Source organism: Meriones unguiculatus (assembly GCF_030254825.1).
Source record: "Meriones unguiculatus strain TT.TT164.6M chromosome 13 unlocalized genomic scaffold, Bangor_MerUng_6.1 Chr13_unordered_Scaffold_34, whole genome shotgun sequence".
Classification (NCBI taxonomy): Eukaryota; Metazoa; Chordata; class Mammalia; order Rodentia; family Muridae; genus Meriones; species Meriones unguiculatus.
The window spans coordinates 16,458,159-16,479,560 of record NW_026843646.1 but is presented as its reverse complement, the minus strand read 5'-3'; the positions used below and the strand labels follow the sequence as shown (position 1 = coordinate 16,479,560).

Sequence of the window (21,402 nt, the reverse complement as noted above, 5' to 3'; positions counted from 1 at the left end):
AGTGGTGCTGTAGGCCCAGAACTTGGTACCTGCCAGCAATGTATGCTGTGCTAGGAGCCGCTGTGCTCTGTGGCAGATGCTGAAGCTGTCTCTATAGCTCCACCTCTGCGAGGGAAGGATAATGGCAGCTGGTCCTAGGGGAATGCCTGGTGTGTGTGTGTGGGGGGGGTGACTGAGTATTCTCTATCTCACATCCTGAGCCAGCTTTCTTTGCTAGGAGCAGCCAGCACTGTGGGCCTGACACTATGCTCTTTGGTGGGCAGTGTGGGCTACCTCCTCTGCCTTTGCCAAGGAGAGAGTAGGGAGGTGGGTAAGGGGAAGCGCCTAGGAACTAAGTCGCCAGAAGTCCACAGATAAGTTCCTGATAAAGTCCCAGGAGACGTTTGCGGGTGATGTGAATTTAAATTGCCTCAGTTCACAGTCCCCTTTCTCCCTGGAAGCCTCAATGTCATTGTTATGGGTTCAGCAGCACCTCCACTCACCAATTTTGGAGTTTCAGATCCTGTGCTTTTGCAATTCAAGCAAAGGGGAACAAATAGATTTTCTTTTAAGAAAAACACCCATTTTAGTTTCCATTATCCTCAAAAGTCAAAGTGAAATTCACTTGTTTCACAAATCAATGGAAAATTGTCAGTATTTTTTTATTTCAAATGAGTTGATTACTATCTTTTAAAATAAAATGAGGATTTCAAACTGTGGAGTAAAGGGGAACTGAGTAGAAATGACAAGAAAGATGGACAGATTGGACAGACAGCTGGGCCATTCACTTATTTTAGGCCTGCATTGGTCAGACACTAAGTCACCATTTTCCTAGTGTGGGAACTCACTGGGAGAGAAAAACATTGAGGGTTGAGAGTTTTCTCTCAGGGTTGAGAGAAAAATGGATACATTTGGTTGTTCCCATAATGTATAGAAGAACTCTCCTGTACCTTTCATTTTTCTCACAATTTATTAAATAGATCTTATGAAATATTACCCAATAAAATCCAGAAAATTTACCCCCCAAACAGAGTAACTTTTATTGATGTTTGTCCTAAAAATTAATTTACATACTTACGAGAATTTTATACCTTTAGACCAATTTTATACCTTTGAAAATAATATGAAAGCTATGATCATGGCCTCTGGGGATTATATGTGAACCAGAAAACACCTCTGTTCTCACATGTGACAATAGTACCTAACTAATATATTATATATACGTAATATAAGTTTATTGTCAAGAAAATCAAATCTCCATTTTTATATCTTGTTTTTCTTTTTTAGTGATCGTGGAACTCTAATAAAAATTTTCTCAATATATTTTCTTTACTTCCTCTGGATGCTCCACATCCCACTTTCCAGACTGTGCCATTTACTTCATCTGTGCCCACCATGATCTGTGTCCCCTGGAACAAGTATAGACCAGGGAGCCTCAGTTCCCTGGCATATGCTATCTGCGGTACCCACCCTGATCTGGACACCAAGTCCAGCACACACCAGGGAGCAACAGTTCCTGGGACTGCACCTTTTCCTGGAACCCATCCAAAGCTGAAGCCCCCAAGTCCAGGAAGAGTCTGGGAACAGCAGAACCTATGCTGATCTGAGGCACTGGAGACCAACAAGGATCAGGGAGCAGCAATAAAAAACCAAAGAACTGCAGCCACCTAGGACTGTGAGCTGTACCCACAACCCTACATATCCATTAACATCAGAGACCAGTAGACCTGCTAATAAGTGAGTCAACCAGATGGCTAAGGGCCAGTGCAAGAACACCAGCAACAAAATCCAGGGCCATATGACACCACTTTCCTACCACCTCCAGCCCTAGGGATCCTATCACACCAGAGGCACAAGAAAACAATGAAATTTGAGGTTATGAAAAATGATAGAGGCCTTAAAATGAGAAAATAAATATTTTAAAGAACATCAGGAACATACAACTAAACAGGTGAAGAAGCAGGAAAATACAATAAAAATGGAGAAGGAACTGAACAAATCCCTTAAAGAAATAAACACACAGAGAGACACAATCAAATGAGAGAAGGAAATGAATAAAACTGTCCTGGACCTAAAAATGGAAATAGAGGCAACAGAGAAATCACAAACTAATACAATCCTGGAAATGGAAAACCAAGGGAAGAGAACAGTAACTACAGACACAAGCATTAATAACAGATTACAGGGGATGTAAGAGAGAATCTCAGATGTAGAAGATAAGGTTGAATAAATGGATACATCAGTCATAGAAAATGTTAAACCTAAAAAGTTCCTGACATAAAACATCCAAGAAATCTGGGAAAATATCCCCAACCTAAAACAAGAAATACCTATAAACATACAAGAAGCCTACACAAAACTGAATAGACTGGACCAGAAAAGAAAATTCTCCTGTCACATAATATTCAAAACACTAAATATACAAAGAAAAAATATTAAAAGCCACAAGTTAAAAGACCAAGTCACATATAAAGGCAAACCAATCAGAATTACAGCTGACTTCTCAACAGTCTGGGAAAGCCATAAGGGCCTAGACAGATATCATGCACACAGTGAGGGAACACAGATATCATCCCAGACTACTATACCCACCAAAACTTTCAGTCACCATAGATGTAGAAAACAAGATATTTCATGACAAAACCAAGTTTAATATAATATATATAATATATATATTAGTTATGTACTATTTATATATATATATACCATATATATATATATACTACAGCAGTCCTTAGCATCCGCAGGATCACCAAGCAGGAACTACGTGGTACCAGCAGTTCCCCTGATGAGTGTAGGGATAGTGTCTGTTTCTCATCTCTTTATACTAATTTGGAAGTTATGAGTTCAGAGGCTTACATATATGGACCCCTTTGAACAACCAATATAATTAGTAATTTCACCTTTCATATTTTAAATAGTTTTTGAGAAAAATTTTACAGTGTGGTCCACAAACTTTCAATACTCATAAGTCAGCTTCTAAATAACTATAATTGCTGACATCTGAAAGAGAAGTCATTTTCCTTGCCTCTGGCAAAAGGGTTTTTGGCACTTCATTGACCTGTGATATCAGGATATCAGCAACAATGCTGGAATCCAGGTCAAGTGAAGGGAAGTAAAAGTACATGTTATACATCTCAGAACCAACACATATATTCCTGTCACTTCCCAAACAAGCCTATCTCCTCCTGCACTCTGCTAACTCCCAAAATATTCTAGCATTACTCTCTATCTCTTTATGAAGTCAGTTACTTTACTTGTCTGATCTATCTCCACTTTTCTATCTTAATATTCTTTCTTTTCTCCCAGACAGCTTGGTCACATGAAGTATGTCTGAACTTTTCTAGAATCCTCTGAACATTTTCCTCTTTATCCATAATAAAATTATTTCCTGTAATCATCTGAGATTTGGTGTTTTTTTTCCTGTTATCCAGATCATATAATTGAATATTTACAATATATCTGTACTTAAGTGATTATTACTCTGCTAAAAATAAGGAATGCATACAGAGATCCCATAGCTTTTAGTTAGAAAGCACTTAATGAAATGAATCAAAGTGTCAAAGAAAGAGAGCAGCCAATGGTTTTCAATATACACATAAATGAAAGGTATGTAATGTAAAGGTATGTTAAAAGTACTACCAATTCAGTTTTATGATAACAGAATTGAAAGTAAATGAGCATGTTTGGAAAACAGTTGTCTAATCAGAATCTATACCAAAATATTGACATTTAGGTTCCAAAGAAAACAAAATATGTCAGAAACAATAAAAGTCTGTTGAAAACCAGAGAGTTTTTGAGATGTTAAGGTTGAAAGCTGACACAAATTTAAAACAAATCCTTGTAGTCAGGATGAGTACCAAAATTAGATGGTATAGAGAATAGTCCTCACTCATAAATTGGTCAGATATGCAAACACATTTCTCCTTTATAGCTCAGAGCATACTCCAGGTATTTTTTTCTTTCTAAATTGTAGTATGAGTAGTTTTTCATGAATCTGGGTTTACATAATCTGAATGAATTGAGACATAATGCTTCCTGAAACCATTAGTGTATCATGAGAACCATAATAGTCATTTAAAAATACCTTTACAGTGGAGTCTGGAATGGAGAATCTTTCACTGGGCACAAATTAACCTTTTCTCTCCTAGCACTAAACAAAAAATGCTACAACAGTTTGTAGACAAACTACTGAAGAGCACACATTCTGTAGTAGTCAGAGAAAGAAACCACTGTGATGTCAACATTCCAAGGCTCAGGCCGTAACTGACAAAGTGACACATGCATTTCACTGCTTTCAAACTGTTGACTTTAAAAGTGATTCTGAATAATTCTTGAACAACATGTGTTTGGAATAACATTTTCACAACCATATATGTGTGTATGTTTGTATAAAAGATATATGATATGGGTGATAGATAGGTGATTGATGTTAGATAGGATAGATACCTATAAGATGTGTGCAAAAATAGGAGGAATACTTGTATAAAACATCATGATAGACTAGGGTCAAATAGAGGGGGAGGAGGACCTTCCCTATCAGTGCACTAGGGGAAGGGCATGGGGGAGAGGAGAGGAGGGTGGGATTGGGAGGAGATGAGGGAGGGGACCACAACCACAATGTAATTTGAATAAATTGTAATAAACGATAATAACAGAAATATTAAAAAGACAGTAATGTAAAAGAAATCATGAAATTTATATTCATCTCGAAAGACTAATTCCTAATTCTTTTAACCTGTTAAAGGCACATGTGAAAAAAAGCTTCAGGCAAAACCATTAAGACTGTAAACCTTGGAGTCTAACACATGCAAAAATAATAGCAGACTTTAAAGATGAATGTGCTTTACTGAGATACAGTCAGAAAGCTTCATGCACAGAGAAGTCAGAACGTTTTAAAGATTGGAGAGGAGTGCACATCCTTATTAGTATATAGTAAATTTTATGTATTAATCCTAGAGAAACAAAGAATTGTGACTGAAACATGAGAGATACTCTGTTAAGTTTCCTAATAAAGAAATGTAGTATACCTTGGACATAAAATAATCATGGACGAATCATTCAAAATTAGAATGCCTGTCTTTAATAAACACATGTGAAGAAAGTAACCAGGCTTTCCTAATAGCATAAACTAGTTAGGTCCCAGGGAGTACAAATATCCAAAAATGACAGTCCTGGACCTGCTCAACATGCATTATAAAAGGAATTCTGAAAGAAACATGCAAAAACCAAAGAAACATACAAAAGAAAAAGAAAAAAAACCAGCATTCATAAATAATTTGTGAAATAGTCCAGCAAATAAGCCATTTTCCTTGCTCCGACAAAATGGACATATGGCTCTCTATTGACCTGTGACTCCTATCATGGTATCAACACCTATGGTGACCTCCAGGTTCCTTGAAGGGGATGTAAATGTACTTGTTATACATCTCAAAACATCCATCTAGATTCCTATGCTTTCCCAAACAACCTCATCTCTTTCTGCACTATCCTAATTACCTAAATATTTTAGAAATACCCTAAATTTTTTTACACTAATTATTTATAAATTTCATACCTTCATCCTAGGCCCCACCTGTTCTCTCCTCACAGTCCCACCACCATTCTCCCCTCCCCTATTACTTCATTCTTTTCAGAGAGACTCATGATATGTACCAATCCACCCGGACACATCACATCAGGCAGGACTAAGAGCAATCTCTCTCACTAAGGAAAGGCAAACAGTCCAGATAGGAGAAAGGGAACTAAGGGCAAGCAACAGAGTCAGAGACAGTTCTCAGTCCAATTGTTAGTGGACCCATATGTTGACTAAGCCGCACATTTGCTACATATGTGTAGGTGGATCTAGGTTCAGCCTGTGCACTTATGAAAACACAGTTTGTCTCTGTCTAAGCTATCTCTACTTTTCTCTTAATATTCTTTACTCTCTTCTACACAGTCATGGTCATATCAAGTCTACTTTTTTTTCTGTGCTCTGAACTCTTCCAGGTGCCTCTGAACATTTTTCCTCTCTGATCCATAATAAAATCATTCCCTGTAATAACAGAGTGGCTACTATTTTACTGGTTTGTCTACTGTTCCTACTCATACAGTTTGAATATGTAAAGTATATATTTTATTAATTGAATATTACTATGCCTAAGTCATTTTACTTCATTCAAGGAATATGTACTGACAAGCTATAGTTTTTACTTGGGAAGGATTAAAGATCCCTGAACAGTCAAAGAGAGACATCTGCTAATGGTTGTCATCGAACACATCTGGCAACAATGTAAAGGTATTTTATAAAATATTGCCAATGCAGTTTCATGATAAAATTGAAATTAAATGAGTATGTCTGGAAAGTTATTCCTATCTAGCAGAATCAATGTTCATATATTGAGAAATGTATTTTTGAAACCAGAAGGTTGTTGGATTTGGGGCTGAAATCTGAGCAGTTTCCAACAAAGCTTTGTTGACATAGTGGATAAAACAACTAGATGTAACAGAAAATAATCTCTCATAACTTGGGAATACAGTTTTGAAAATACACAGATATCATTCTTTTGTATAATAACTCAGAGCATACCTCTCTGTCATGATAACTTTGTTTCTTTGGGGCAATGGTATTGACTATTGCTAACAGGAATAGCTTTTCATAAAATAACTGTTAAGAACTAGATCAGATGTTCTAGAGAAATGAAGACAGAACGTTTCCTGAAACCATTGGTCTAGCATGAAAATCATAATGATCATTTTAAAATACCTTTACAGTGGAGCCTGGGATAGAGAAACTTTCACTGTGCACAAAATTATCCTTTTCTCTAGCACTAACCAAAAATGGCTCAGCAGTTTGTAGATGAACCACTGAAGTGTAAACATTCTGTAGTAGTCGGGGAGAAACCACTGTGATGTCAACATTCCAAGGCTCAGGCCATAACTGAGAAAGTGATGCATGCATTTCAAATCCTTCAGAATTCTGACTTTAAGACATTGATTTTGAAAAAAATTTGAACCACATGTTTCAAAGAAATAACATTCAAAACTGTGTGTATGTGTGTGTAAGAGCTATATGATACAGATGATAGTCTGAAGATAGATGTTAAATAGGATAGATAACTGTAATGATATCAGTGCAACAATAGGAGGAAGTCTTGTATAGGGTCAAATAGAAGGGGAGGATGACCTTCCCTAACAGTGCACTAGGGGAGGGGCGTAGGGGGAGAAGAGGGAAGGAGGATGGGATGGGGAGGTGATGAGGGAGGGGGCCACAGCTGCACTGTAATTTAAATAAATTGTAATAAATGACAATATTAAAAAGACAGTAATGTAAAAAAATCATGAAATTTATATTCATCTCTAAGTATTATCAATTCCTAATTCTTTTAACCTGTTAAAGGCCCATGTGAAAATAGGCAACATGCAAAATCATTAAAACTATGAACCCTGGAGTTTAACACATGAAAAAAAAATCATAAAATAATTTAAAGATTAACGTGCTTTCCTGAGATACAGTTAGAAAGCTTTGAAGAGTGGAGTGAACATGCTTATTAGTATACCGTAAATTTTATATATTAATCCTAGAGACACAAAGAATTGTGACTGAAATATGGGAGATACTCTGTAAATTTCATATGGACTATATGTTGGACATATAATAATCATGGGCAAATCATTCAAAATTAGAATTGCCTGTCTTTACGGTGATTGTATTTGCTGATAATGATTTTTTACTTCTGCAAAGTGTGTAATTTCATTAATACGTGTAATTATACCATTCTCATTAAGATAGCAAAATTCTACCAGACTGTTAGGTTCTTCATAAAGATATTCTGCTGAATAATTATGATTTTAAAAATATAACACATTTGAGTATGGGAAATAAAAGCACATCAGAAGGAAATCTATATAGCGATATGCGGTAACTAAACCCATCATTTTTAAAATAGTAGTAATAAATACGTGTGAAGAAAGTAACCAGGCTTTCTTAATAGCATAAACCAGTTAGGTCCCAGGTAGTGCAAATATCCAAAAATGACAGTCCTGGACCTGCTCAGCACACAGTGTTGAAGGAATTTTGGTGATTACAAACAACCAACCAAACAAAAAAAAAACCCACACAAACCAAAAACAGCATTCATCCAGAATGAGTGAAATAGTTCTTGTCCAGAGAAATGACCATTTTTTGTGCTCCGACAAAAGGGACATATGGCTCTCTAATTGACCTGTGACTCCTATCGGTATCTCAACACCCATGGTGGCCTCCGGGTCTCCTGAAGGGGGAGTAAATGTACTTGTTATACACCTCAAAACACCCATCTAGATTGTTGTGCCTTCCCACCAACCTCATCTCTTTCTGCACTGTCCTAATTTCCTAAATAGTCTAGAAATTACCCTGTCTTTCCTTCCACCAATTTATTTATTAATTTCATATATTCATCCAGGCCCCCATCCCTTCTCTCCTCACAGTCCCACCACCATTCTCCCCTCCCCCATTACGTCATTCTCTTCAGAGAGTCTCATTATGTGTACCAACCCACCCTGACATATCACATCAGGCAGAACTAAGAGGATCCTCTCTCACTAAGGACAGGCAAGACAGCCCAGCTAGGGGAAAGGAACAGCCAGTGAAAACTCTCAATTCAGTTTTTAGGGGACCCACATGTGCACTAAGCTGCATATCTGCTACATAAGTGTAGGGGGACCTAGGTCCAGCCTGTGCACTTATGAAAGTAGTTTGTCTCTGTCTGAGTTATCTCTACTTTTCTCCTAATATTCTCCACTTCTTCTAGACAGTCTTGGTTATATCAAGTCTGCTTCTTTTTTTCTGTGCTCTGAACTCTTCCAGGTGCCTCTGAACATTTTTCCTCTCTGATCCATAATAAAATTACTCACTCTAATAATGGACCAGCTACTATTTTGCTGGGTTCTCTGCTGTCCCTACTCATACACTTTCAATACTTAAAGTATATATTTTATTAAGTGGATATTACTATGCCCAAGACATGTTACTTCATTCAAGGAGCCCGATCCTAAGCTGAATAGCTCCTCCTCACATGATGTGGAGACTCTGGATGGATAACTCCAGGGTGTGGAGAAAGCAGAGCTCTGTCAGCCCTGGAGACCTTGGCTCCCTGCCACACTGCTGCACTCCCTGGCCACAGTGCCTGGAGTCTCCTTCCCCAAGAGCTCACATCACCTCTGGCTGCACAGGCTCCTTTCTTCCTTTCCTCCCTCCCTTCCATCTTTCCCTCCCTCCCTCCCTCCCTCATTCCTTCCTTCCACCCTTCCCTCCCTTCCCTCTTTCCTTTCCTCCTTCCCTCCCTTCTTCCTTCCTTTCCTCCCTCCTTTCTTCCTTCCTTCCCTCCCTCCCACTTTTTCTTCCCCTCACTGCCTGGCCCTATCTGGACTGGAACTCTGTATATACAAGGCTACCTCCAACTCATGGAGACCAACCCTCTTCTGACTCCTGGGATTAAAAACATGCATCCCTAGGTCTGGACCTTTATTTCAAGATTTATTTCTGTCATTTTGTTGTTTTGGTTTTTTTTTTTTTTTGAGACAGGGTCTCTCTATGTAGTCCTGGCTGTCCTGGACTCGCTCTGTAGACCAGGCTGGCCATGAACTCACAGAGATGCCCCTGCCTCCGTCTCTGCCTCCCCGAACACTAGGATCACAAGAGTGTTAACCACACCTAGCTAATTACATATGAATGTATGTATGCAGGCATGTATGTATGTACATATGTACATAAGTATGTTTGAATGCACCACATGTGTGTCTGATGTCTGTGGATGGTAGAACATCAGATTCCATGGATACTGGAGTGACATTTGATTGTGAGCTGCCAAGGGGTTGTCAGGAACCACATCCTTAGTCCTAGGAGAGTGCTCTTAACTGCTAAGCCATCGCTCCAGCCCTATACTACTCTTTGTATTATCACACTTGTTGCATGTGCGCATATGTACGCGTGTATGCTTATGCATGCATGTTCTATCTTCTCGGCTCATTGCATTATTTTTTTGGCGGTGTTGGGGGGTAAGGTTTTACCATCTAGCTCAGGCTGGCACCAAGCTCAGAGCAATCCCTCTATCTCAGTCTCCCAAGCTTGGGAATTCCAGGACTGAGCCCATGGCCAATTGTGTAAACTGTGAGGCTGTGTCTGCACAGCTGTGTGGGCTGCTGGCTTCCACATGGCACCAAGCTTTCCTGAGGATGAGGGCAGCTCGGAGCCTCCACCCACCCACCCGACAGGCACTGTGCTCCCCTTGGCTTAAGGACTCCGAGGACGGCTCTTCTGCCAGGCAGTGTGGCAGGGTGGCTTAGTGGATACCCATGGCCCAGGCTGTACCCCAGCGCTGACAACCACAACTGGGGACATATACCCTGAAATCATCATGGCCCCGTCCATGCTAGTGTTGCAGAATTTGTGAGTCCTGCTTGTCCACCTTGTAAATGGACACCTGGCTGAAAGAAGAGCAGGACCGTGAGGTCTGTGGAGGTGAGTGAGGCCAGCCCCCCAAGCCCCGCACTGACTCACGGCTAGGGGTACACTGGGTTCCAGATCCCTCATGGCCACATGTGAGACCCTGTCCCAGAGCAGAAGGGGTCACTCGCCCAGGATGTGGCCCAGCAGGCAGGCCTGACTACACCAGGCCCTGGCCAGGTCCCCAATGCCACATATACTGGGCGCTGGTGCTTGCTTGGAGCCCTAGTCATCTGAAGGTGGAGGCAGAAGGTTACAAGTTCAAGGTCACTGGGGCTGCAGGGAAGGGCTCAGAGGTTGAGAGTGCTGGCTCCTCTTCCAGAGGTCCTGAGTTCAAGTCCCAGCACTTACACAGTGGCTCAAAGCCATCTGGTGTCAGAGGAGAGGGAGAGGGAAAAGGAGGGAGGGAGGGAGAGAGAGGGAAGGAGGGAGAGGGATGTAGAAAGAGAGAGAAGGCGAGAAAGGGAGGGAGAGAGGAAGGGAGGGAGAGGAAGAGAGAGAAAGGGAAAGAGAATGGGAGAAAGGGAGAGAGAGGGAGTGAGAGGAAGGTAGAGAGGGAGAAAAAGAGAGAAAGGGAAAGAGAGTGGGAGAGAGGGAGATAGAAGGAGAGGGAGAAAAAGGGAGAAAAGAGAGGAAGAGAAAGGGAGAGGGGAGAAAGGAAGAAAGAAGAAAAGAGGCTGAGAGAGGAAGGGAGAGTGGGAGAAAGAGGGAGAAAGGTGGGAGAAGGAGAGGGAAGGGGAGAAAAGGGGAAGGAGGGGAAGGGAAAGGGGGCAAAAGGAGAGAGGGAATGGAGAAGGGAAAGGGGAGGGAGATGGATACAGGACAGAAAAGGAGAGCAAGGGAGGGGAAGGAGAGGGAAGAGAAGGCAGCAGGAGGAAGACAGGGAGGGAGAGAGGAGGAAAGGCCACAGCCTCAGCATGGGGCTGGTAGGGACAGAACAGGGCTCAGCAGATGCTGACACAAAGAACTGCTTTCTCCTTCCAAGCTCAGGCGTGACTGGAGCATGGCTGAAGCCAACCAGTCCCCAACAAGGCCTCTGAGAGCAGCCTGCTTGGGCAGCCAGAGACTTCCTGGCTTTTGAAATCGGGCTTCAAGAGTCCCAGTTCCATCCCAAATCCACAACTCCAAAGGAAACAGGGAGACTCCTTTCAGCGCCCTCACCCCCAGGTGCTTGCATAGCTTGGCAGAGAAGGGACACCAGGGTGAGCCCACCTGTCTGCAGAGCTTTCAGAGGCCACCTCCTCCTCCTCAGATGCCAGCCTGGCTGGCTGAGGGTTGAAGCCACAGTGCAGCCCTTGAAAAAGACCTTTACACACTTATCATTTCAGGTTGTTATTAGTTCATTATGCTGTGTATTTGGTACACAGGTTAGTGGACGACTGTGAGAATCTGTTCTCTCCCTTCTCCGAGCGGGCTCTGGGCAGCACATGCGCCTTGTTTGACTGCCACAGGCAGGTGGCACCCTGAGTGGGAGCACAGTTCGGGGAACTGTGGGGGGGGAAGGGTGCGCAGGGCACATCCTGGGACTGGCACAGGCAGGTGGCACCCTGAGAAGGGGCACACTGCAGGAGACCGTGTGCAGGGGAGTGTGTGTGAAGCGCACCCTGCCTCAAATCCCCGGATGCTGGGATCGTGGGCCTGTGCTACCGTGCCTGGCTTGTAAAAGTGTATTCATGTGGAGGGGTGAAAGCTTGACACCAAGGTCTCTGAAATGACCTCAGTGGCCTGTTCTTTGATCTCCCCCCACCCCCTGAGGGAGGAGCAGCCTTGCCAGGCCACAGAGGACAATGCAGCCAGTCCTGATGAGACCTGATAGACTAGGGTCAGATGGAAGGGGAGAAGGACCTCTCCTATCAGTGGACTGCAGGCCCCGGGAGGAAATGAGGAAGGAAGGAAAGATGGGGAGGGAGGGAGGGATAATGTTGGAAGGAGGGAGGGTGGTGGGGAGGGAAGGATGATGAGGAGGGAGAGAGGGATGGTGGGAAGGGAAGGATAATAGAAGAGGGAGGGATGATGGGGAGGGAGTGAGGGATGATGGGGAGAGAGGGATGATGGGGAGGGAGAGACGACGGAGGAGAGGGAAGACAGGAGGAAGGGAGGGGGGCTACAGCTGGGCTACAAAATAAATAAACTATAATTAATACAAAAACTAAAAATTCAATTTAAAAACAAAATAAAACACAAACAACCAAAAAATTAAATAAAAGCTTGACACCAGCAAAGCTGTCCCAGAGCACAGTTCTGCAATGGTGACCCTTTCACAAGAGAACTAGTAGAGTCAGCACAGGGAGGACCACATCCAAGCTGTCCACACGCCACTGCGTCCTCAAGGGGTGGCCAGGAGGTCATCCCCCGGGAACGTTACAGGCTGCCCATGGGAAGGCAAGTGCCAAGGCGTCCGAGAGCGGGCCCCAGGCTTCTTCCCTTGGTACTGAGCTACCTTTCACCGCAGTCTGGTGACAAAGCACCATTTGGGTGCTCCCTGCAGACCTGGGGCACAAAGGCAGGAGGAAGATGGCACCTCTCCTGTTTGGGGGTGGTGTTAGAGGAAAGAGACCGGGCTGACCTTGAACTTTTGAGCCTCCTGCTTTCGCCACTATGCTCTGTCCCATCTCCCTGGGGGCTCGTGGGGACCGGACGTGAGGAGACAGATGACTGCGGTGCCATCCTCCCAGCTCCTAGCCATGATCTTCATCAGGGTGGCAGAGACCGGGCCTGCTGGCTACAGGCGCTGCCTCACGGGCGGGGACGGGTTACTGACCCCCAGTGGGACCCAGCTGCTCTATCCTAGGCCTCTCGGCCAGCTGTATACATTCCTCCTAGCTGCAGTGCTCTAGGCTACTGTGTCCAGAGTGTGTGTGGCCAGCTGTATACACTTCCCCTAGCTGCCAAGGAGAGCCAGCATGTACAGATCCCTAGTTGTATATAACCCCCATCCGAAACTGCCATGGTCTAGGAGAGCCAGTGTTCAGGTGGCCAGCTGTATACATTTCTTCCCCTAGCTGCTATGGAGAGCCCGCATGTACAGATCGCTAGCTGTATAAACAACCCCTAGCCGACGTGGTCTAGAAGAGCCAGCACATACAGAACGCTAACTGTATTCCCCTCTGCCCCGCCCCCCTCCCCCCCCCCCCGGCCAGGCAAGGACTCACTGCATGCTCTTAGAGGCATCGGCCACGGACACTGTGCTGTCATCACTGACCCAGGCCAGGTGACTCTCGCTGGCCGAGAAGCTGCCGCCACCAAATTCTGCCATCAGCTGGCTGAGGGCATCTTGCTGCCCCATAGGGTGCTGGCTGATTTTTGTCCACCCCCTTGATGTAGGCCCAGAACACTCTGTTGTGGAAACAGTGGGGGAGGAGGCAGAAGGCGGGTGTGGGGGGCGGATGCAGGAAAGGACAGCCAGGGATGTGCTTGCTGGACCAGCACGGGGACCCAAGTTCAGATCCGCATCACCCACAGGGAGCAAGAGATGGCAGCTTGTACCTGGAACTCAGGCACGGAGCTGGGTGGACACAGGTCCTGGGCGCGCACACACACACAGATAAATAAAGCTAGAGGTAAAGATACCCAACAAAGGGCTGAGAGAGGGAGGCCTGCCCTGCCAACAAAGGGCTGGCCCCCACCTCGGATCCACTCTCACCTCTGAGGCCTTAGGAGGTTGAGGGACAGGGAAGGGCCAGAATCTGCCTCCTCTGACTCCCTGGGAAGCATCTGAACATGGGTGTGGCCCCTGGAGGCCAAGGCAGGAAGACCAGGAGTCAAGGGGAGTCAAGGAGGAGGAAGAAGACGAAGAGGAGAAGGAGGAGGAGTAGAGGACTAGGAAGAGCTGAGGAGGAGTGGTGAGGAGTTGAGGAGAACAAGGAGGAGGAAAAAGGGGAGGAAAAGGAGAAGCAGGAGGAAGAGAAGGAGAAAGAAAGAGGAAGGGGAGCCTGAACCTCAAGACTCTGTAAAACAATTCTGGGCTGCACGACTTTAATCCCAGCGCTCAGGGAGGCTGAGGCAGGAGGATCTCTGTGAGTTTGAGGCCAGCCTGCACTACAGTGACTCAGATAAACCCTGTTTTCAAACCAAACCAAAGCAAACCTCTAGTTCCCTAAGCACAACTTCCAAATGACAGCTGCAGTTGAGGGTCTGCAAAGTTAGGTGCGTCGGCATCTCCTGCCCGGGGGTCATGGGCAACTGTGAACAGACATGTCCAGACAGTCCAGTCCTGTCTTAGTTGCTGGAAGAGCCAGGAGACCCTGGATAAGTAATGAACCACAAACTCCTGAGCACAGAGCCCCGATACTACCTTAGCTCCACCTTCACCACCCATATTTTTCTTAGTTGTTTGTTCACAGTGCTGAATAACGAACACAGCGCTTTGCTACAGACTCAGCGAATTCTCCACCACTGAACAACCCTGTCCAATTTTTTTTTCTTGTTTGTTTGTTTGTTGTTTATTCGTTTTGTAATTAAGCCTGAGCATCAATGACAGGGCTGATTTTCTGGAAAATTTTCACATGGACCAAGAGGTGCCAACCTTCCTCAAGCTGTGGTGCCCTGCCTGAGAAAATTATTGTCATTGTTGCTTTGTAACTGCAAATTTGCTGCTGATGTAAAGTGTAACATATATGTGTTCTGGTGGTCTTGGGTGGCCCTCATGAAAGGGTCGTTTTACCCACGGAGGGGTCATACTCCTCAGGCTGGGAAACCCTGACAAAGGTACTGAAGGTAAGTCGACTCTGCCCCGAAGAGTCAACACAAAACAGTGAAGAGTCAACACAAAACAGCGATGAATTCTTTGCTTTTCCTTTTGCTCAAGGGGAAAGGGCCCTGTTGAAGGACAGGTTTTAAAAAGCAACCCGTGGCATGATTCTTAAAGCTCTAGCAGGGTGGGGAGTCTCCTCTAGCCTCAGGCTAAAAACAGTGGGAATGTTCTGTCTGTACACCCTCAGGGACATGTGGCTAAAGTCAGGTTCACTGTTCTCTGCAGTCTGTGGCCTGGGACACAAAACGAGGACCTGAAACAGTCCAAGAAAGAGGCTGGTGGGCATGAAGGCATAGACTTGTAATTCCAGGACAAGAAGCTAAGGGAGGATGGTGAGCTCCAGACGAACCTAGGTTTCATACTTCCAACTCCTTGTCATATCAAAACCCAGAGAACTGATCCAAAGAGATGGCTCAGTGGTTGACACACTTGCTGTTCTTCCAGAGGACTGGCTTGGGCTCACAGCACCTGTATCAGGTGGCTCACACCACCTCTAGCTCTTGGGCATCTCTTACCCCTTCTGGCCTTTGCCAGGCGTGCATACCCACATGCACAGAGATAAATAAAATCAATTGACTTAAAAACTGAGGACAGGCTGAGAGAGAGATGGATGGATGGACATAGCATGAGCTCACCTGCACTCAAGACTACCGACTCTGCCTAAGACCCCTCACTGTACTGGCCAGGCTGCTGTGCCCAATGACCTGCTAATCCTATGGCTGAATCCATCATATCTTCTGCCACTTGCTCTGTTCATCACTGTGCTTTCATCAGTTCACTTGTTCTTTCTCTAATCTTAGCTCCACATGCACTGCTGGGTTTACAGTGCCGGGCTTCTGCAGTGCTGAGGGATGGTAACTAGCTCAGCAAATTCTCTACCTGCTGAACCATATCCTACCCCCAGATCCTTTTCTAAACCAGGAAGTTCCCTTTATTACCGAGCTGCTTACAGGGTACTGTACTTTGCAAATAAAGGAGCACAAGGGGTACCTGTCAGTACTGAGCAACAGGCAATGCCCATTTATCCTCACCTGCATTTGAAGTCACATGACCCTGCTGCAAGCAAAATGTTGTTGGGGTGCCAGCCCAAGCAGAGGACTGTGGAGCGAATTGGCTTAATGTGCTTGCTCAGCCACCTGAGAAAGGAGAAAACCTAGTTTATACTGTCCTCACAGACAAAAACAGCAGCATTTTCCAAGCCGCCCCATAAACCCCCTCCAAATAAAACTGATCTATTTGTTCACAAAAACCATTTCAATTCTGAAATCTACAGACAATGTTAGCTACATTTATTGAGGTAACTCATTTACACACCACCACTTTTAATGTTATGAGGCTGTCCTTTGACTTAGGGCTTGAGTATTTTCATGGGCTCCCTACAGTGCACAGCTGCTCCTGCTGAAGGCTGGCTTGCCCTCTGTCAGGGAAGAGCTCCCTACAGAGTTCAGGCTGGCCTCTGACTTGCTATGAACCCCACACTGGTCTCAAAGTCAAGCTAGAATTATAGGCCTGTGCAGCACATTGGCCTGAGGAGCTGATGTACAGCTCATGTTCAGGGACTACATCTGCGACCACAGTAAGGTCCAGTCCACCTGGAAGGGAAGGGAGATTTAGCATGGCTCACCAGTAGTTTTCAGACTCAAAGTAGCAGACAGAGATGAGCCGGCTCCACTCCCCACAGCAAACTTGTTCTTCAGGGGGGACTACTTCAAAGTGGCACCGTTGATCCTGAGCAAGGGCAGGGGCGGTGGCAACCTCCTCAAAGCCGCTCCTCCTTGGCCCCGCAGAGGACCTGCAAGATGGCCTTGCACCCTGGCTCTCCACTTCTCCAAAACTTTTCCTCCTTGACCACGCAGAGGACCTCTAAGGTGACCATGCGCCCTGGCTCTCCTGGAGAATCCTGGGGCTGGGGTGGTGGTGGGAGAGCATCTTTAGGTGGTTTCTCTTCCCTGTCAGGGTCTGTCCCCAGAGGCGCACCTTGTACCCAGGCCTGCACAGGCTTGGCCTCTTCCTTGCAGTCCTCTTCCTGCTTTGGGAACATGTCAGGGTTCCAGGCAACTTGGGTCTCCAGGCCTGTTTTTTTTTTTTTTCCTATCTGTGAAGAATAAGGAATGTAGAATTCAAACTATCATGATTTAAACAGCTGTATACCCAAATCACCACAGAGACTGGGCTTAGTTAGTAACGTAGAACACAATGCCGGGCAATAGTTACTCCATCCTAAACCTCCAAGCCCTCATAGTTTCCTAACATTTAGATTTCCCAGATTATACTTGTTTTTTGTGAAATATTATGTCCAGTCCATCTTCACTTAGTTCCAAGATCTCTCTTTCCTGCTTCTTTCTCCTAGCTCTCTTGCACCAATCCTCCCACTCATTTCCTGTCCTCTGGCTCCATCCATTGTACAACATTGTGCCTAGTTGTTTTATTTTGGCCTGTTTACACACACTTGAGACAGGATGCTTACAGTAAGTATCACAATGCAATATCTGGATTGCAACCAGAGGGGGGGAGAAATCAGCATTTGAATGAACAAGGGTAATATGTATACATTTCAAAAGAACATTATACCAACACTATCACTCTTTGCAGATGATGTAATAATATGCATTACAATTCCCCAAAATTTTATCACAAAAATTTATGAAATGATTAACAAGGATAGCTACATGACAGTATACAGAACAACTTGAACAAATCAATTTACTTTTGTATATATTAACATCAAACATTCAAAGGAGACCTTGAACACACTCCCATTCAGAAATGTCTGAAGGAAAGTAAAATATCTAGTAATAAACAGATGAAAGAAAAAATAACACACCTACAATGAGAACTTCAAACACCTGAAAAAATCAAGAAAGACTGGAAAATGTGGAGGCATCCCATGTTCCTGGATTGATAAAGATAAAATTTTGAAAAGGTATTTACAAATTAAATGCAAATGCAATAAAAAGCATAATCTCATTCTTCACAGATAGGAAAAAAAAACAAAAACAACTTCTGACTTCTGCCCAGTTCCCTCTCTTCATCCACTTCTACTGTCTATTCTATTTTCTATTCTGAGTGACATTCTGGCACTCTCCTGTGGACCCTTCTTGTTATTTGGCATTTTGCATCTGTGGATTGTAGTATGCTTATCCTGTACTATAGGTCTAATATCAGCTCATAAATGAGTACATACTATGTGTTTCTCATTCAGGAAACACAGGGTTACCTCATTCAGGATGATTTTTTTTTCTAGTTCGATCCCTTTGCAGTTTCCATGATTTCTTATTTTTAATAACTGATTAGTATTCCATTGTGTAAATGTACCAGAAGTACTTTATCCATTCTTCTAGATTTGAGGGACATCTGGGTTGTTTCCAGTTTCTAGCTGTTATGAATAAAATACCTATGAACATAGTAGAACAAATGTTCTTGTTCTATAGTGGAACATCTTTTGGATATATTCCCTGGAGTGGTATAGTTTTGGAGGTAGAACTATTCCCAATTTTCTGAGAATGCACCAGATTGATTTTCAGAGAAGTTGTACAAGTTTGCACTCCCATCAGCAGTGGAGGAATGTTCCCTTTTCTCCACATCCTCACCAGCATGTGTTGTCACTTGAGTTTTTGATCTTAGCCATTTGAGTGGTGTAAGATGGAATCCTGGAGTCATTTTGATTTCTGTTTGTCTGATGGCTAAGGACTTTTGATGATTTCCTTTAGTGCTTCTCAGCCATTTGAGATTCATCTGTGGTGAATTCCCAGTTTAGCTCTGAACCCCATCTTTTAATTGGATTACTTGTTTGTTGGTGTTTAATTTCTTAAGTTCTTTATATACTTTAGATTTTACCGCTCTGTCTGAAGTAAGGTTGGTGTTGGTATTTTCGTAATCTGTTGGCTGCTGTTTTGTTCTTTTGATAATGTCCTTTTGACTTACAGAAGATTTTCAGTTTCCTGAGATCCCATTTATTAATCGTTGATCTCAGAGCCTGTGCTGATTTGTTCTGTTGTCTCCTATGTTAATGAGTTCCAGACTTTTCTCTACCTTGTCTTCTAAATGATTTAGAGACTCTGGTTTTATGTCAAGGTCTTTGATCCCCTTGGACTTGAGTTTCTGCAGGGTGATACAAAGGGATCTCTTTGCATTTTTCTACAGGCAGACATGTAGTTAGACCACAACTATTTGTTGAAGATGCTGTCATTTTTCCATTGTATGGTTTTATCTTTGTTGAAAGTAAAGTTCCAGTAGGAGTGTGGGTTTATTTCTGTGTCCTTATTCCAATTGTACAGGATTGGTCTGCTCTCAAGGGTGTGTTATTTTTCCATATGAAGTTTGTTTGCTCTTTCAAGGTCTGTAAAGCATTATTTTGGAATGTTGGTGGGAAATGGATTGAATCTGTAGATTGCATTTCTTAAGAATGCTGTTTTACTATGTTAATCCTACATATCCATGATTTTGGGAGATCTTTCCATCTTCTGATATCTTCCTCAATTTCTCTCTTTAAAGACTTGAAATTCTAGTCATAGAGGTCTTTCATTTGGTTGGTTGAAGTTACTACAAAATATTTCATATTGTTTGTGGCAACTGTTTAGGGTGTTGTTTCCCAAATTTCATTCTCAGCCCATTTTTCATTTGTATACAAAAGGGCCAATGAACTTTTTAGTTAATTGTGTTCCCAGCCACTTTGTGGAAAGTATATATAAATTGTAGGAATTCTCTGGTAGAATATATTGGGTCACGTATGTACACTAGTATATCATCTGCGAATAGTGATACTTTGACTTCTTCCTTTCCAATTTGTATCTCCTTGATCACCTTCAGTTGTGGTATTATTCTGGCTAGGACTTAAGTAGTATATTGAAGAGATATGGAGAGGGTAGGCATTCTTGTCTTGTACCTCATATGAGTGGAATTTAAGTATCTCTCCAAATAATTTCATGCTGGCTCTCAGCTTGCCTTTTACTGCCTTTATTATGTTAAATATGTGCCCAATTCTTTGTATGTCTGATTTCTCCAAGTCTGTTAACATGAAGGGGTGTTGGATTTTGTGAAAGGCTTTTTCTCATCTAATGAGATGATCATATGATTTTGTTCTTTCAGTTTGTTTATATTGTGGATTACACTGATGGATTTTGAACCATCCTAGTATCCCTGAGATGAGGCCTATTTGTTCATCATGTATATCTTTGATGTATTTTTGGATTTGGTTTTTGATTATTTTATTGAGTATATTTGTTCATGAATGAGATTGGTCTGAAATTTTCTTTCTTTGTTGAGACTTTGGTTTGTGTATCAGGGTGACTGCCATCACAATGAGTTTGGCAGTGTTCCTTCTGTTTGTATTTTTGATGAGTATTGGTATGAACTCTTGTTTGAAAATTGGGTATGATTCAATGCTAAAACCATCTAGCCCAGGGCATGTATGTGTGTGTGTGTGTGTGTGTGTGTGTTTGTGTGTGTGTGTTTGGCAGACTTAATTACTGCTTCCATTTTCTAAGGAACTATTGATCTATTGTTTTATATTATTAAATTTGTTGGTTTTGTTTTTGAAGAAAAAATTTCTCTCTGTTGTCTTGTGTGTCCTGTAAGTAGGTATGTAAATCAGGCAAGCCTCAGATGTAGAGATTCATCTGAATCTTAATGTAGAGTGCTATCTTTGTAATTTTGTTTTGTTTTTATATTATTGGCTGATGACCTGAAATGTAGGTATTTGTACATACCAAACCTATTCTTCAATTGATCTTCATCCACATGTTGAATTTTGAGATTTAACAGAGCATATTATATTTCTCATTTGATAACTTCCTGGTCTTTAACCCATGCTGCTGTGGTTTCTCATCTAGGGCCACACCTGTATTTTGCCAGGGGCCTCCTATGACCTCCAAATTCACCCACCCTGATTTCTATTCTCTCTCTTCATTCCTTCCTTACCTCTACTTTCCCCATATCTGATGTCCATCCCCATTATCCTCCTCACTCCCTTTCCCACCCTATTCCTTCCCTTCATTTAATTCAGATACCTATCTTATGTTCTCTTCTGAGTGAGTTTCCTACATCCTCCCTTTGCTCTCCTTGACACTCTGGGTCTTTGATTTGTTCCATGGTTATCCTGTACTTTATGGTTAATTTCCACTTATGAGTGAGTAGGTACCATGTGGGTCTTTCACGGTCTAGGTTATCTCACTCAGAAAAATCTTTCCTATTTCCATCCATTCTC

At 43.1% G+C, this 21,402-nt stretch overlaps 1 protein-coding gene and 1 long non-coding RNA gene across 3 annotated transcripts in view; one reads left to right on the top strand and one right to left on the bottom strand.

The window, feature by feature from the left end:
• Positions 1-17,286, bottom strand: part of LOC132650848 (uncharacterized) — a 42,880-nt gene extending 25,594 nt beyond the window's left edge. For both annotated transcript variants that reach the window (XR_009588933.1, XR_009588934.1), the window contains exons 1-2: positions 16,822-17,286; positions 16,229-16,333 (exon numbers count right to left, since the gene is read on the bottom strand). This is a non-coding gene — a long non-coding RNA (uncharacterized LOC132650848). The remainder of the gene's footprint in view (positions 1-16,228; positions 16,334-16,821) is intronic.
• The window catches only part of LOC110561735 (vomeronasal type-2 receptor 116-like), a 799,658-nt gene that overhangs the window by 394,352 nt on the left and 383,904 nt on the right, over positions 1-21,402 (top strand).